Here is a 17838-nt window from a genome sequence, read left to right on the forward strand (position 1 = left end):
TGTAATTGCCATGGATTTCCTTTATGCCCTTGCTATGGCTCAAGAGGCTTGCTTTGTGTGAAAATTCCTACACTCTGAAGGAACCCCTACTGCAGCGAATCTAAATCTACTTCACCTACTTGATTTTTAAATTACATTCATCAAGTTACTCTTCTGAACACTGAAGCAAATTACTTTTGTAGTTTACACTAATTAAATATTTGATGTCATGAAACAAAAAACAGAGCAAAGAACAAGATACATAGGACACACTTATTTTTGGACACAATGGTCCCTGGAAAAACCCAATGCGAAAAAACAGGTGCAGCAACTCTAAGGGTTTATTATTATGCAGGAGAAATATTTGAATACAAATCCAGGATGCTCATCTAGCAATCCTTTACAGAGAAAATATTGGCGGAAAATCTGAGTGAGTTTTACCTCACTTCACACGGCAGAATTCTGGCAGATCTGACACAAGGCTGGCTAACCCCAACTATTTCTGCACTAGCTTTGCGTCAGCCCTGCATCAGCACTCCCGGCTGTTCCGACAGTTCTGGATTTTGCGTGATAGGCAACTTTTTTGCGTTAGCTCTCCCGGCTACTGCGTTGCCTCTGCGTTAGCTCTCCCGACTACTGCATTGCCTCTGCATCAGCTCTCCTGACTGTTCCGGTAGTTCCCGACAGTTTTGGCTGTTCCAGCAGTTCCGGATTCTGCGTGACAGACAACTTTTCTGCGTCAGCTCTCCCAGCTACTGCGCTGCCTTTGCATCAGTGCTCCCAGTTGCTGCGCTACCTCTTTGCAAGCTCTCTCTGCCTCTCTGTCAGTATTCTTCGAAAAGTACTTCTCCCAGATTCTCACTGTCCCTCTGTTGCAAAATGATCACTTAGTTCGAATTTCTTAGCTTCCTAGCCCCAGAAATCGAACTCTAGATCAATTCTTTGTGTGTGTGTGTGATTCCAAATGAACCCCAAGCCTCCATTTGTACTTCTCCCAGATTCTCACTGCCCCTCTGCTGCAAAATGATCACTTAGTTCAAATTTCTCAGCTTCCTAGCCCCAGAAATCGAACTCTAGATCAATTCTGTGTGTGTGTGTGTTTCCAAATGAACCCCAAGCCTCCATTTCATACTTTTCCTGTTGAGTCTTCAATGACCGAGGTTAAGTCTCTAATCAACGACTAAGATTAAAACATGACTTGATTTGCCTTCTAGATCATTCTCACCCATATTTTAATTAACACCTATTAATATTTTAATTTCCCTAAGTTTAGACTTAGGAACTCCATTAAAAATATTAATTATTTTAATAAAATACAATCCGGGTGGAATTTTACCAAACGGTTTCTGGGTTTTTTAGAACTCATGTGCCTTAGCCTCTCCACCAATTTTCAAGGTTAGATCACTTTCGATGCTACCAAAAACTAACACTCCCTCTAAGCGAGGAAAGTGCTCTAGCAACAATGTCCACCAGCATGTTGCTCTGTTTCTGAAGCACCTCCTTTTTGCACTGCTGTTGTCACCAACACTGTGCTACTGCTGCTATTGTATTGCTACCTATGACACTGCTACTGCCACTGTTGCATCTGTACTAGAACTCCCTCTCAAATGCTTCATCTCATATGTTACTAGCACTGCCACGACTAACACTGCATCCATACTACAACTCAGTTGCTGAGAGAAGCAACTGAAAAACATCCAAAATTAGCTGAACTTAACTGTGTTCAGCGTAATACAATGAATGTTGGAACCTGACTGCTACTGACCCTCTGAGTCCTCTGCGCTGTTGCTGACTCCTGCACTATGCCAATTGCACTGCTGCCAACCTTGCTTTGCGCTGATCAGTCTCTGGTCCCAAGCTACTGCATTTGTCCTCCAAACACTCCATTGCATCATCTGACACTAAGTCCATCTCGCTATTGCTGAATCTTGGGCTCCCATAGCAAGGAATTGATCTAAGAGGTGGACTCCTCAAGGATCTTGCCCACATGTAGTCGTCCCGACTATCGCTCAATATAGCTCCATCTCCCTCCTGAAGATGCGTGGGTACTCATGGCAAACTCATCCTCATCAATCTTTGCTGAAGCAGCCTTAGGATCATGTTTCTCATCCTTATCCTTTTTCTTCAAAGGACACTGGGATGCATAGTGGCCCATCTCGCCACAATTGAAACATTTCACCTTCGAAACGTCCTTCTTTCGTTTCAGCTTCTGCTGTCCCTTCGATGCTACAACTGCGTTCTCCTCCTCTTCCTTCGTCTTTGTGCCACTCCCACTGCTGCCACTGAGGTTGACCTTCACTAGGTCCCTCCTTAACTCCTCCTGTTAAAGAGCCACCCACATCTCCTCCCATGAAGGTAGTTTTTCTTTGCCCAATATGCTTTGGATGAAAACGTGCCATTCATCCAGACTCCATTCAGGGCTATCCTCACCATCGCAGTTGCCTGAGGAGTGGACCCCGCTGCAACAAGTTGGTCTCTAGTGTCCTGAAGATGCTGAAGATAGAGGTTCATCCCTTCTCCTTTCTGCATAAAGGTTCGCTGCAACTTCTGCTCCAAATACATCTTCCGCTGTTCGGAAGAGTCTTTATACAGAGAAAACAAGGCTTCCCACATCTCTCGGGTTGTATCCTTGCCCTGCGAATGTGTGAGACCACATGATCTCGAAATCCATCGAGAATGAGCCTCTTTGCCTTCCCCTACTTGGTTTTGTACTTCTTCTTTTGATCGTTGTTAGCAGGAACAACTACAACACTATTGACATAGGCCTCGAGATCATATTGCTCAAGAACAACTAAGATTCTGGTCTTCCATATGACATTGTTGGAGGCTCCGTCCAACCTATCTTGATCTCTGAGCCCATGCGATGCCATCTCACCCAACTGTTGAACTGACTCCTCTATTCACTGCTGCTCAGCAAGTGAGAAATTCAAATGTTTTGGCGAAGAATTTCTTTGAGGGGAAATTCCCCTTCTACGTGTCTTTGTTCTTTTCTGCAGATTTCTGCCCCGGCAGAAATTGCGCCCTTCAAGCACTGCGCAGAGGCTCTACATCACTCTCTCTGCCTCTGCAAACTCACGAACTGGAAATCGTACCTCTCTGTCGTCTCACTCAGAGAGCGATTTCCTCGGATTTGCTTCCAACAAGGACTGTGCAATCCCTTCGAGGGGATTCGAATTGCTGCCAAGTGCAGCCTTTAGCCTTACTGCTCAACACTTGATCTGCTCTTTCTGTTTCAAAATCAACACTCTGATACCATGTGAAAATTCCTACACTCTGAAGGAACCCCTATTGTAGCAAATCTGAATCTACTTCACCTACTTGATTTTTAAATTACATTCATCAAGTTATTCTTCTGAAGACTGAAGCAAATTACTTCTGTAGCCTACACTAATTAAATATTTGATCTCATGAAACAGAAAACAAAGCAAAGAACAAGATACATAGGACACACTTATTTTTGGACACAATAGTCCCCGGAAAAACCCAATGCAGGAAAACGGGTGCAGTAGCTCTGAGGGTTTATTATTATGCGGGAGAAATATTTGAATACAAATCCAAGATGCTCATCTAGCAATCCTTTACAGAGAAGATACTGGCGGAAAATTAGAGTGAGTTTTACCTCACTTCACCTAGCAAAATTTCGGCTGATCCGGCACAAGACAGGCTAACCCCGACTATTTCTGCGCTGGCTCTGCATTAGCCTTGCGTCACCTTCTTTGACCTCTGTGTCAGCGCTCCCGGTTGTGCCAACAGTTCCCGGTAGTTCCGATAGTTCCCGACAGTGCCGACAGTTCTGGCAGTTCCTGACAGTTCCGACAGTTCTGGATTTTGTGTGACAGATAGCTTTTCTGCGTCAGCTTTCCTGGCTACTACGTTGACTCTGCATCAGCTCTCTCGACTGTTCCGGCACTTCCCTGTAGTTTCAGCTGTTCTGACAGTTTTGGATTTTGCGTGACAGGCAACTTTTCCGTGTCAGCGCTCCTGGCTACTATGCTGCCTCTGTGTCAGCGCTCCCGGCTGCTGCGCTGCCTCTCTGTCAGTATTCTCTAGGAATTCCTCTCAGATTCTCATTGCCCCTTTGCTGCAGAATGATCACTCAGTTCGAATTTCTTAGCTTCCTAGCCCCAGAAATCGAACTCCAAATCAATCCTCTCTCTCTATGTGTGTTTCCAAATGAACCCCAAGCCTCCATTTCATACTTTTCCTGTTGAGTCTTAAGTCTCTAATCAACGGTTAAGATTAAACATGACTTGATCCGCCTTTTAGATCATTCTCAGCCATATTTTGATTAATACCTGTTAATATTTTAATTTCCCTAAGTTTAGACTTAGGAACTCCATTAAAAATATTAATTATTTTAATAAAATACAATCCATGTGGAATTTCACCAAATGGTTTCTGGGTTCTTTAGAACTCATGTGGCTTAGTCTCTCCACCAATTTTCAACGCTAGATCACTTCCGATGCTACCAAAAACTAACAGTTTGTTGATTTTGTAATCTCAAAAGGTCTTCTACATTTTCCTGATGTCCTAGCATGTAGAAGATATTTGATTGCCTCTTTAGGTGCTTGCTTGGTGGAGTAAGTAATTTTATGATTCTTTCCTAAGGTTAACTTAGAAAAAGTACAATAATTAATCTAATTAATTATTGTGGACTATTAGGCAAAAGTTCTAAGGACAAATAATGTGAAAATTTCTAACACAAAATTCTACTGTAGCAACTGATTTATTCCTCCTACTTAAATAAGTTATTTACAAAACCCTTTAGTAAACATCAAAATAAATTCTACTGCAGTTGTCACATAATAACATAGAGAAACTAACAGTGATATACAAGCACAAGAATCAATCACATCAACACAATTATTTTTGGACAATTGTCCCCAGAAAAACCCAATGCGGGAAAACCGGTGCAGTAGATGAGGGTTTACTTATTATTCTTCAACAACAATCTCTTTACAAGGAACGATTTTACAAGATATAGAGAGACCTATGAGAGAAACACCTGAGACAATTTTCCCCATTGCTCTGGAGAAATTCTAACACCCTGGAGACCCTTCAGCCTTCACTGTGTCACCTCTGCGTCACTTCTGCGTGAGGCCTGCGTGAGGACTGCATCCCTTGTTGTGTTGTCTCTCTGATCTTCCCTCTGCGCTGTCCCTTTGATGCTTTTCGTCACCTCCTCCTTAGTCTCTGACTAATGCTGATACCCTCCTCTTCTTTCACCCCGCAACTCTCCCTCTGAAATCAAATTGCTTCTCCTTGAGAATCGATTTCCCTCGGGTTATTGAGTATTTCCCTGGTGTATCTCCAAATGACTCTCAAGTCTTCTCTTATACTTTTCCTGTTGATGATTCAACGACCGAGATTAAGTCCCTAATCAACGGCTAAGATTAAAATAGACTTGATCCTCGTCTCTTAGAAGCTTCTCACCCATATTTTTATTAATACCCATTAATATTTTAATTTTCCTAAGTTTAGACTTAGGAACCCCATTAAAAATATTAATTATTTTAATAACTCACAATCTGGGTGGAATTTCTTCAAACGATTTCTGGGTCTTGGAGATCTCATGTATTCTAGCCCCTCCACAAAATTTTGGAGCTAGAGCACATCCGATGCTACCCAAAATAAACAAATAATATATTATCTTAGATAGAATTTTAACCATTGATCTTAAGTGAGGCTTAGGATTTAATACCAGCCATTGATCACTTAGGAGATTGGGGTTGGAGATTTTGGCTTAATGAAATTATAAGATAAGCTTATAAGAGAGGTGAAGCCATTGTGGAGGAAGCTATTTCTCTAGAGTGAGAGGTTTGACTAGAACTAAGAGAAGTGAGGATAAGTGCAACACAAAATTATGCGAGAAATTCAGGTAGTCCATGTTCAGGAAAGAGGGAGGCCAAGTTGCTGAAGAGAAACTCCCAATTATGGAGGAGGCTGAAGTATCTAGAACGACCAATTTTCTCAAGTGTGTAGGGGCCGTACGAGGGAGAAAGAAAGGGGTTCGATTTGCTGTTGAGATAGGTCTACTTCTCTAGGTTTAAGTTTCTTTAGGAGGGTTGATTTCCAGAGACTGTTTTTCCCAGTGGGGCTGAGTTCTAGGGTCCCAGTAGTTGCATTTTTTCTATGTATTCTATGTGGGTCTGGGCACAGATTTTCCTGAGAAATTTAATATGAAGGAAGATTTTACTGAGTACAAATTTGTTGTTGTAGTTTGTTTGATATCTCCATTCTTTTCCATTGCATTTTATTTTCTAATTTAATATACCAGTGTTTATTTTATCAACAATTTCAGATATATTTGGGATAAATATTTTTTGGGTTTTTGATAAATTGTTGAAGTAAATCAGATCTGGCATAAAAGAATTTAACATACTTGTCATTTTACTCTGTTAGTGTAGGAACCTTAAAATCAAAAAGTATTTGTGGTTTGCCTTGATAAACTATGGCAGCTGTCTTTATGGAAAGTTTCTCATCTCTTACTAGATGAATTTGTTCTTTTGACCACATATTTTTGGTTGTGAATATTTTACCCTTTTTTTTGTATTTTGAACGCATATATGTTGTAATTATCTTGCCTTGAAAGTTGTGTCTGGAGATGAACACAATTACTTAGATGACTATAGTATAGATCTAAGGGATAGCACACTCAACTATTACAAATGAATGAATGATTATCCAAGCCTTGACTGGTTTCCTATTTCTTTTCATTTTTAACATATAGATTTTATGAAAGCAAAAGGGCATGCATTAAGTGCCATTAGATAGCCCAAGAATATGTAATTCAACTTATCTTTGTGAGATTTCGTTAATTGCAGTTACCGGAATTCATTCTTCTATCTTATGCAGATTATTTGTCATCTGAAATTAATCACGACAAATAACGAATAAATCACTACTGCAATTTTCACAAATAATAATAGGAATTGAGAAATAATGCACACACACAAAATAATGAACACCAATATTTTTGGACAAATTGTCCCTGGAAAAACCCAGTGTGGGGAAAACCAGTTTTGCAGATGATGGTTATATTATTAATCTTCAGCAAAAATTGAGAATTACAATCTACTTGCCTGTTACTGGCAAAGCTTCGACAAATTATCTTCTCTTGGCCAAATCGACCTGGAAACCACAAAGTCCCCCTTGTAGAAAGTCTCGCCCTCTCTGTGCTATTTGCACTCCTTCCCAGCAACTCACACTGGCTAATTGCAACTTGCACTGGCTGCTCTAGTAATTTTACACTGCCTCTGGGAAATTGATCCTGCACCCCAGCAACTTGTTTAACCAACTCGCACTTCCTTCGGGAAAATCCTCTAACAACTGGAAGCTAAATCAATCCCCTCTATCACACGTATTGGCAAACTGGTTACTCTCACTCCTGAATTTGACACCTCTGTTGTTGATGAACTTGACCTCCTTCCTCTCATTGGAAACTGAAAATCTTATGAGAAAATTCCACCGGAAATTTTCTCCCCAATCATCTCTGCTGAAACGCTTATGCTGATGTCTTCCTTGCTCAAACTATGTCCTTGCCCTCACTGCCACTGGGTAATTCGAACTCCCTTATGTGTCTCCAAAAGCCCCATCAATTTGCTCTTATAATCTCTCGTCGACAAATCAACGACGATGATATAATGACAATCGATGGCTAAGATCATCTTGACCTAATCAAATGACTTTTCTAAAAGTCACTAGAGAAAAATCAGTTTACCTCAATTAATTTGATTTAACTAACAAACTTTCCTAAGTTAGACTTAAGAAATATTTAATAATTGACTAATTAATCTAATTAAGGTATTTTCACTAGAAACGTTTTCTGGGTCTTGGAGATAATTATTTTCTTGTGTTCCTTAGCCTCATAAACACCAATAGAGACTAGAACACGTGCCCAAGCTACTCAAAACTAACAATATTCTCGTGTTGTAAACATGAGCGATGTAAAATTTGACATCCATCTCTAATTTCTTTTGAAGATGTTGGACACCTAATCCTCTAAGGGTTGGTGTGGAAGCTAAACAACCAAAAGGAGTCCAAGAGACCACTTGGAATATGAATCCAAGGGTCCCACCATGTACTATAAATGTATATCATTTGTTAATAATAAATGCACTCTCTTGTTTATCTTTCCTATTTTGTCGCTGCCATGTGTGTGTTTAACATGGCATCAGAGCAAGTACGTTCATTATCTACTCAATCTTTTGTGAGCCACCTGTTTTTGTGTGGCCTGTGTAAACCTACGCATCCCTGTGTCTCTAGCTATTTGTATTCATTTGACAACGTAGGATTGGACGGTGGATACCTGTTTTCCAATTTTGAGATGGGCAGTTTGGAAGGGTATTTTTTATTGTAACGTTGTAGAATTTGCGTTGCTTTCTGTATTTGGGCAGTGACTAAGGCGTAGAGGTTAATGTTCTTTTCAACGTCCAAGAAACGCTCTTTCTTTAGTGTCAGTCTTTCAATCTTCTGTTGGCCTGGTGTTTTCCTTAAAAAAAGCTGAAAAATTACTCAACTCTTTGCACATGTCTCACATCTACCATTATGTGACCTTCTGCGACTTGAGATAACGCCAGATTCTCTAACATGTTGTCATTCCCTGCCAAGCTTGTCTGAGCTTTCTTGAATAATGCGCTGGTATGGTCTTTCCTGGAAAGTACATCAAAAGGATGAAAGATTTATGTGTTTGACCGTTTTCATTTCTCTGTATACCAGTTTCTTGGTTAAGCTACGCTCTTGCTGGCACCATCTGTGTAACGCCTAATGTTGCATGAGCCTCAGGATTGTGTGCTCATACTCTGTCCACTGTGCATCTTGTCAAGAGGATTTCTAAGGTAGCCTCCATACTCTTGTAACTCCCACCATGATGCCTCCATACTCCATGCAGCATACCATTGGCTCTGCATCGATACCTGCTCCGGTTTTGAACGCTGCTCTTTGAATGCTCCTTTGACTAGTATGCTGCCACCCATACCAACTGATTTCCTACATGCATGATGCCTCATACACCGACATCCAAGTTCAGATCAAGGATGAGAATGTGTTGACCATCAAGGGGAAGCGAAAGCGTGAGGCAAATGGCGAGGATACCAAATACATTCACATGGAGAGAAAGCTCGCCAAGTATCTTAGAAAATTCGTGCTTCCCTCGGATGCTAATTTTGATACGATTTCTGTGCTTTGTGAGGACGGGGTTTTGACTGTGACCATGCCTAAGGTTCCTCCGCCTGAAGCCCAGAAGCCAAAGAATGTTGTTATTCCCGTCAATTGATCTGTGCACTGTATCTCTGAATGTTTCTCGGATCTCTAATTTGAGAATCGAATGTACATGCTTGATTGTTCAAGCGTCAATCACTTTCTATCAAACATTGTGGCTCCCATCGAATCCTGAGGCTCTGCAAAGTTCCTCCTAAACCATTCAACTCCCCTCTTCATACGCTCCAATACGCTGGGTTTGACAGTTCAAAAGTGCTTTTTGTCCCCAATAGAGTTAATAATATCATATTGATGACTAAGTCAAGACGGGCAGAAGCCGTGTTTAACACTTGACCTCCTTCAAGCCATCAACGAAGTACAAAAACTTCGGATCAGTAGCCCCTTCCTTGTAGTATGCAAAAACCATAGAGCCGTCATCATGCATGCTCTCTCCAAGAAAAAAAATGGAGGTCGATCAATTTAGAAACCAGCCATTTGGCAGCTTCTTCCATTTTTTTCTTAAATTCAGCCTGGCGTTCTTCTGACAATTTGGTGGCAAGATTCTTAATGTATCGCTTAATAAATGCCAAAAATTGCTTTTTGTCAAAAGAAGGTTGTTCCTGAAGCCTGAAGGTATCAACAATGTCAATCCATCGATAGACTTCTTGCAAATGAGAAGAAAGTTGATGACTCAGAAAATGATGATAGTGAACAAAGATGAAAATGACTGGTCCTTTAACTTATCCGAGGAGGAAAATGCCACTGGCGGTGACAATGATGGTAATTGTTTGAACCTGTATTCCAGAAGACGTCCTTCATTGCGTTCCTGACTTGGTAATGCAAAGAACATGTTTCCTCGTCCAACTTTGTAATGGTAATTTCCCACAGGTGCTGTAAGGATCAAAAGTGAGTTCTCTTCCTATTAATCTTCCTCCATCCAGTAGCAGTTTATGGTGCATTCATTTATGTGCGTTGATACTTGTGTTGAATGTGTGGAGTGATCCTTTAACTAGTGCAGAGCTCCTGCAATTGGGTCATTACTACATTGAACTGCTCATTGCTGTCGTGCAATTGTGTGTAGTTTGTGCTTTGGTTGATTGAATACTGAAGATATCATTGGATCTCTGTTGAAAATTCTGTGAAGACTGTGAGCATGGTCGTTTTTTATTATATGTTAGTTGTATACATTGAATTCCATAAAGGTTGTATATATAATGGTGTAAAATTTTGAATCCATTGGTTTAAAGAAGAGATCGTTGAGAGGAGTTTATTTTTGTTAACATAATGGCCAAATTTGATGATATATTAGAGCTACTGAACACCCTAATACTTTCCACTATTGATGGGAAGGTAAACATCAACAAAGACACTCTCTATGACATTCAGACCTGCCTGCATAATGCACAGGAAAAGATCGAGTTCTTGCAACTAGAATCTCAATTCCAGCAAGAAGAATTACAGCATTGGATCATCATTCTGAACTTGTTTCTGTTCAGAACATTGAAATAGACTCCCATGAGAAACAAATTGATTCAGATCGAGTACCCAATACAACAGTAGTTGTACATGCAGATGCAGAAGTTCAGTTTGCACTTCCCAAGCCCATCATCAGACCTTGGGAAGAGCTTGTCCACTACACAGAATATATATATATATGTATATGTATTAATGATTAATTGACTGAAGATGATTGTTTACAGTGGGGGTTCTTGGCTTATATATCGCCATGGGCACCCTTTGGGGAAAGGGCATGATCTTATGATCATGCCCTTTCATCTATTTAACCTAAAATTAAATAATAAACCTAAAATTAAATACTAACTAATTTTTTACATAACATTGCCTTCCTCTCGAAAGAATGCTCTGTCCTCAAAGTATACGTAACGACGAATGTTGTTGGCAAATTGCTTGATTCTCCCAAGAAGCATCTTCTTCGGGTAAGTCCTTCCACTTGATCAAATATTCCAAGATGATCAAGGTCCCACACTTTAAAAGGTCTTGGATTAATCTCTCAATTTCCATTTTTTGGTGATGTGGATATCGGTATGGCTTGATGTTGACGGGGTTTGACCCTGCCTTGACTTCTATTGTATGCTCAATTTCCCTATTAGGTGGCATTTTCATAGGTCGGTCTTGAAATACTTTTTCATGCTTCTGAATTAGATCTTGTATCTCTGGTGACTCTTCACTGGTCATATTTGCAGATAACATTTCTAATTGGTGACATTGTACTACATAAGCAGGTGCTCCTTTTCGACTCATCTTCATCATCTGAGATGATGATACAATTTGATTCTCTGGTGCTTGGAATCCGTGTAATTTGTACTTCTGACCTCCCCATTTGAATTTTATAAATTGTATTTGATGGTTAGCGGCATAAGTACCTAAAGTTCATAGCCATTGGATACCTAAGACCTCCCTTTCATGGTTGAAGGTTTCCCTCTTCAAAACATCAGAAGCACTTCTTCTAGTAGAAGACTTGAGCTTCATGCCAGACTTGGAAGAGTTCTGGGAACTGCACTAAGCATTCCAGTGTTGGTGGTCATCCTTAAACCACTGCCCTTTATACCAACATTTCAGAGAGCACATTCAGCCTAGTGCTACCATGCATTTTTGCACGTTTTGTATTACAACTCTCTTCTTGGACTCATACATAACCCTTCGGATTAAGGGGGGGAATGTTGGACAACTAATCCTCTAAGGGTTGGTGTGTAAGCTGAACAACCAAAAGGAATCCAAGAGACCACTTGGAATATGAATCCAAGGGTCACACCATGTACTATAAATGTATATCATTTGTTAATAATAAATGCACTCTCCTGTTTATCTTTCCTATTCTGTTGTTGCCATGTGTGTGTTTAACAGAAGAGATTTGCATTTTCCATAACATCGATAGTGACTAAAGATGCAAGCATTTTGAAGTTGCATAAGTCTTGTGAGCTGCAGAAGAGGTGGCAAAGGACTTGCCATAAGTGTTCAAGGTATGTGGATAGGAAGGGATGTGGAAGCACCGCATAAGCAAGTCAAGTCTGCTTTGTTCAAGGGCAGTTGGATAGTCATATGTTGTTGACATCAAGCCGTAGTTGTTCTTGTATTAGGGCTAATTGTAAGGGCCATGATCCCTGGTACGAGAGCCCTATGTTTGTTGTATTAAAGTTTGTAATATAACAAGTTTTGGGTTAAAAATTGTCTTGTGCACTGAGTTGATTCACTGTTGTACGTTTTCCATTGTGCAAAGTGCTAGTGTTGTGGTATTTCAATGTGTTTGTGATTGTGATCTTAGACATAAACTTGATTCTGAAGTGCCTGATATTTATGTTTGGAAATTACTGAGAGGCGGGGTTGGGGGGGGGGTCAATTAGTAATTTAAAACTTTACTTTTTGCACAACTTAATTTTCTTCTTATGCAACTAATGGTTTATGTATATGCTCTATTATTATTGGATTCCTTTTGCAGGCGTCAGAGAGAGAAATTTGTTGATATACTTATCAAGAGTTCAAGAACATTCACACAACATTCAAGAAGCAACACATGAAGACACCAGATATAAGTGGAAACCCTGAAGGGAGAAAACCATGAATTTTAGGTTGAAAGTGATGTGAAGGCAAGCTACTACTCTTTATTACATCAAGTTTTTGTAGGCTCCAATCTACAAGAGGCTCTTACCTCAAAGGAAACTCCAACTCCCACAAATTTTCTGAAGGCTACAACCCACATGAGGCTCCTACTTCAACAGGCTACAACATGTTCTTTACCAAGCTACAACATAGAAAGAGACAACAATCTCTCAATCACAATATCGAGTCAAAAGTGCTGGTTACCTGATATACAATTATGCTGTTAAGTCTACTGCAAATCTTCACTACTCCTTTTCAACTCTGTGCCTTTGCTTTTGCTGCTCATCCACTTTCTCATGTAGTCTGCTTCACTTCAAAAGTCCTCTTTCCATTCAACAATGTATGTTTTATAAGCATGGCTTGTTAGTTGTTTGTATTCCCTACAAGAATATAAAATGAGTTGTCTCCTGGTCTTCCAAGACTGTTCACAATCTGTGTCTTCATTTTCGATGCTGAAAACTAGTATTTTGTAATATGAAATAGAGCTGCAATAAAATGGACCAGCAACAATGATTGTATAAGACAAATCTTGAAACTTCTTAGTTTGTATTGGTTACATTTTTCAGATTTGTGCCAATTACTTGTTAATGATTAATAAAAGTATACATTTCCAAACATCTATGTCATGAGCCATTTTCCATTTCAATCAACATATTTATCAATGTTTTAGTCTTTGCACTTCACATCACTTTCAGCATTTTGCATTCAATCATTCAACATTCATGTGCACTTTACATTCAACTTAGATAATCACCAATGTGATCAATGACATCAATGCCAATGTTACCAACATTATCCCCCTTTGGCATTGATGACAACTTTTTCTGTTGCTACTCATACCTCTTCTTTTTACCTTTGCCTACCTCCCCATTTGACATCAACGACAAGGGATTTACCTTTGCATAACAATGTGACTATTGGACAATGTAGAGTGTTATAATTGCAAGTATTGCTTCAAAATCCATTTAATAAATGCATTTAAAAACCCTTCTCCAATGTTTTTGCGTAATAGGGCACAAAACGCTAATTTAAAAAAATAATTATGAGTGATTCAATTCGAAGGCCGTTCTCAATGTGAAAAGTTTTGAATCTAACAAATCAGAAATCCTATTGCAGTAAACTGATTTGCATTACTTATTTGTGTTCTTCATTTTAACAAGTTATTTTCAGAATTATTCAGAAAATATTAATGCAAATACGCTGCAGCCTACATCAATATATAGATCAAGTACTGAAAAAATAAATGAGACAACCACACAAAGGACACACTTATTTTTGGACTAAACGCCCCAAAAAAACCCAATGTGGGAAAACCGGTGCAACAGATATGAGGGTTTTATTATTGCGCAGATTTCTGGATACAGCTAGGGTGCCAAATCCGGCTCACTCAACAATGAATAAACCCGACAGAAGTACCTCTATCTAGAGACAGAGATTTTGGTGGATCCAACAACTAGATGAACAAACCCCAAAGGTGACTGCGCTGACCCCAGTGTTGTGTAGCGATGGCTTCTCCCAGCTCTGTGCTGGGACCGCGTCACCTCCTCTAGGAGCTGCGTCACCTTCCCAGTGAGCCTTCCCGGCTCAAAAATCGATCTGCTGAATTGATGCCCAATTTGCCTCACAGAAAGCCCAACACTGCCTCTCCGTGACTGCATCAGCCCTCCAACCTCTGCGTCACCCTTTTGGAGTTGCGCTGTCTCTCCCTGGTGTTGCGATGCCTCTCCTTGGTGTTGCGCTGCCTCTTTGTTATGTATTCTCGGCCTTGGACGAAAGTTTCACTGCGGAACTGCCCCTCTCTGCACTGGAAGCTTACTCCGAAGTTCTCAACAAACCACGCCCTAGAATTTCGATCTAGCTGAAGTGTTGCTCTCCCCGTGTGTGTTCTCCAACTAACCCCAAGCCTTCCTTTATACTTTTCCTGTTGAGAAATTAACGACCGTTATCTAGTCTCTAATCAACCGCTAAGATTAAATTAGACTTGATCCTTGTCACTTAGAAGCTTCTCACCCATATTTACATTAATTCACTTTAATTATTCTAATTTCCTAAGTTTTAATTTAGGCACCATTAAAAATAATTAATTATTTGAATAACATGCACTTCGGGTGGAATTTCTCCAAACGATTTCTGGGTCTTGGAGATCTCATGTTTTCTAGCCCCTCCACAAAATTTCGGAGCTAGAGCACATCTGATGCTACCCAAAAATCAACACTCAATAATTGAATTAGTAGTGTATGTACCAAGAGCATGCGACATATAGACAATGTTGGCTTAATCAAAGATGCTGTTGTGTTGAATAACATATAACATATAAAGTATAAAGTCTTTGACAAAGCATGTATTTATGTACAACACGTATATAAAGCACCAACCATAATATTAAGGCAACACACACACACACACATATATATCACTTGAAGGTGTTGATTTTGGGTAGCATCAGATGTGCTCTAAGCCTCAAATTTTGCAGGGAGGCTTAGGCACATGTATTCCAAAGAACCCAGAAAGTGTTTTAGGAAATTCCACTCAGAAGTGATTTTATTAAAATAATTAATATTTTTAATGGGGTTCCTAAGTCTAAACCTAGGAAAATTAAAATATTAATAGGTATTAATCTAATTAGGGGTGAAACTTTTAGAAAAAGCCATGGATTAAGCCAAAACGATCTGAGCTTTTTATTATGTTTTAATTTAGGCCATTGGTTGTCCAACAGGAAGATATAAGAAGGGGCTTGAGGGTCATTTGGAAAACACACCGAGAGAGAGAAAATTGATTTTCTGAAGTGAGAAGTTCTCAGGAGGAAAATTCGATTGAGGAGATCTGTTGCAGTTGAGGGGCAGGGATAGCAACTTACAAAGAGAGAGATTCTCAGTCGAAGATACATCAACAGAGAGAGGTAGCAAGTGATCCAGAAGCCTTGATGCAGAGGTTGATGCAGGGCCAGAAGGGCCACGTAGAAGTGATGCAGAGGCAGAGAGAGAAAGTCGAAAATCATAGCAAAGGGTCAATTTCAGCAGTCGAAAGCCGGGGCGTGAGACCGGGAGGTTCAGAGCAGTGACTTTGGGCTACTGATTGAATCCCCAGCTGGGTGACGCAGTGCCTGGAAGGGTTGACGCTAGGACAACGTAGAGGCAGCGCAGAGCTAGCGTAGTGCCTGCCAGGGGCACTTCATCCAACAACCGGATCAACGAGGATTTCTCAGTGATTGTGTGAGGTAAAACTCACAAAGCTTCTGCCAATATTTCTCTCTGTAACTGAATAACCCTGTGAGGTATTCAGTGATGTATTCAGATTTTGCTACTGCTTAATAATAATAAACCCTCAGAGTTGCTGCACTGGTTTTCCCGCATTGGGTTTTTTCGGGGACTTTTTGTCCAAAAATAACTGTCCTATGTGTTTCTATTTTCCTTGCTTAGTTTCTATGTTTCAGAATCATATTTAATTGGTGTAGGTTGCTTTAGTAATTTGCTTCGATATTTCATGAAGAAATTTGAAATAAGTGTGTAATGTTATTTCCAATCTAGGAGAAGTAGATTCAGCTGGTTGCAGTAGGATTCCTTAGATTGTTAGATCTAGGAATTTTCACATGGTATTAGAGTTGTTGATGTGAAACAAGAAGATTAGATCTAGCATTGAAGCAAGGGCCAACTTGCTGCAGCAAGCAGTAGTTCAAATCCCTTGAGGGATAGCGCAGTTCTAGCCAGAAGGGCTACATTTTCGTGGGTGTCTCTCTTTGAGTGAGCCGACAGAAAGGTAAGACCTCCATATTGAAAACTTGCCAAGGTAGAGGGAGCTATGTAGAGCTAGAGGGACGCAGTTTCTGCAAGTTGAGTGGTGGTCAGAAAGGCCGTCAGAAGGAAGAAACCGATTGCATAGTGAGGGAATACTTCCTTAGTGATTTCTTGCTGAGGAAATCAACATTTCTCATTTGCAGAGCAACAGAGGAGCAACAACTTACTAGCTCCATCAAGGAGTGCGTAAGTCAGGCTAGGAGCTACGCAGTAGGGAGAAAGAGGGAGCTGTTCGACAATTTTCAGAGGAGATGGCAACCAGTGGCTTGAGGGACCAAGACAGTTTGGACGAGGCTACCAACTATGCCATCTAGAAGGCTAGGATGACTTTCCTTCTAGATGAACATGCCCTCAAGACGTATGTTGATAATGTGGTAGCTGTCTTGGCAAATGCAAATCCGTTGAAAAAGTACAAAGCTGAGATGGCTAAGGTGAAGAGAATGATCTTGGATGGAGTCAAGGATCACGTGGTGTGCCACGTTGCAAGCAAAGGGACCGCTAAGGAGATGTGGGATGCCTTGGCCACATTGTATTAGGGATCTTCCGAGCAATAGAAGATGTACTTAGAGTAGACGTTGAGATCTGCTTAGATGCAGAAGGGAGAACGTGTGGATCCGTTCTTCACGAAACTGAAGGAAAACCGTGATGAGCTATCAGCTACGGGACATACACCTCAGGATTCAGAATTAGTGGGACTGGCTCTAAATTCCGTTTCGGATGATTGGCAGATCTTTGTCTAGAGTATCCTGGGCAGAGCATCATTGCCAAATTGGGACGAGATGTGGGCGGCTCTGAAACAAGAAGAGATGAGGAGAGACCTGCTCAAAGTCAAACTTGACAGGAGCAAGAACAACAGTGAGTTGAAACCCAAAGTAGAGGAGGAGGATAACGAAACCCTTGCATCGAAGGGACAATAGGGGCAACAGAGACAAAAGGATGTCTCCAAGGTGAAGTGCTTCAGATGTGGCGAGATGGGCCACTATGCATCCCAGTGTCCTTTGAAGAAAAAGGACAAGGATGAGAAGCATGATCCTAAGGCTGTAGCTGCGAAGATTGAACATGAAGAGGAGTTTGCCATGACAGCCAAGATACCTCCAGGAGGGAGGTGGGCTGATATAGAACTGGAGTCCGATAGAGCTATAGATGGGCAGGATCCTTGAGGAGCCCACCTCTTGGACCGTCTCCTTGCTACGGGAGCCCATGATCAGGAGTAGCGGGATGGTGGAGTTTCAGTTGGTGCCATGGAGTG

General features: G+C 40.7%; 1 protein-coding gene across 1 annotated transcript in view; it reads left to right on the forward strand.

Annotated features, from left to right (window-relative positions):
* The window catches only part of LOC149162158 (LRR/ubiquitin-like domain protein), a 367705-nt gene that overhangs the window by 196327 nt on the left and 153540 nt on the right, over positions 1–17838 (forward strand). The window lies entirely within an intron of this gene.

This window comes from Pinus tabuliformis, chromosome 5_2, assembly GCF_031772625.1.
Source record: "Pinus tabuliformis cultivar Carrire ecotype Pingquan chromosome 5_2, CPIR1, whole genome shotgun sequence".
NCBI lineage: Eukaryota > Viridiplantae > Streptophyta > Pinopsida > Pinales > Pinaceae > Pinus > Pinus tabuliformis.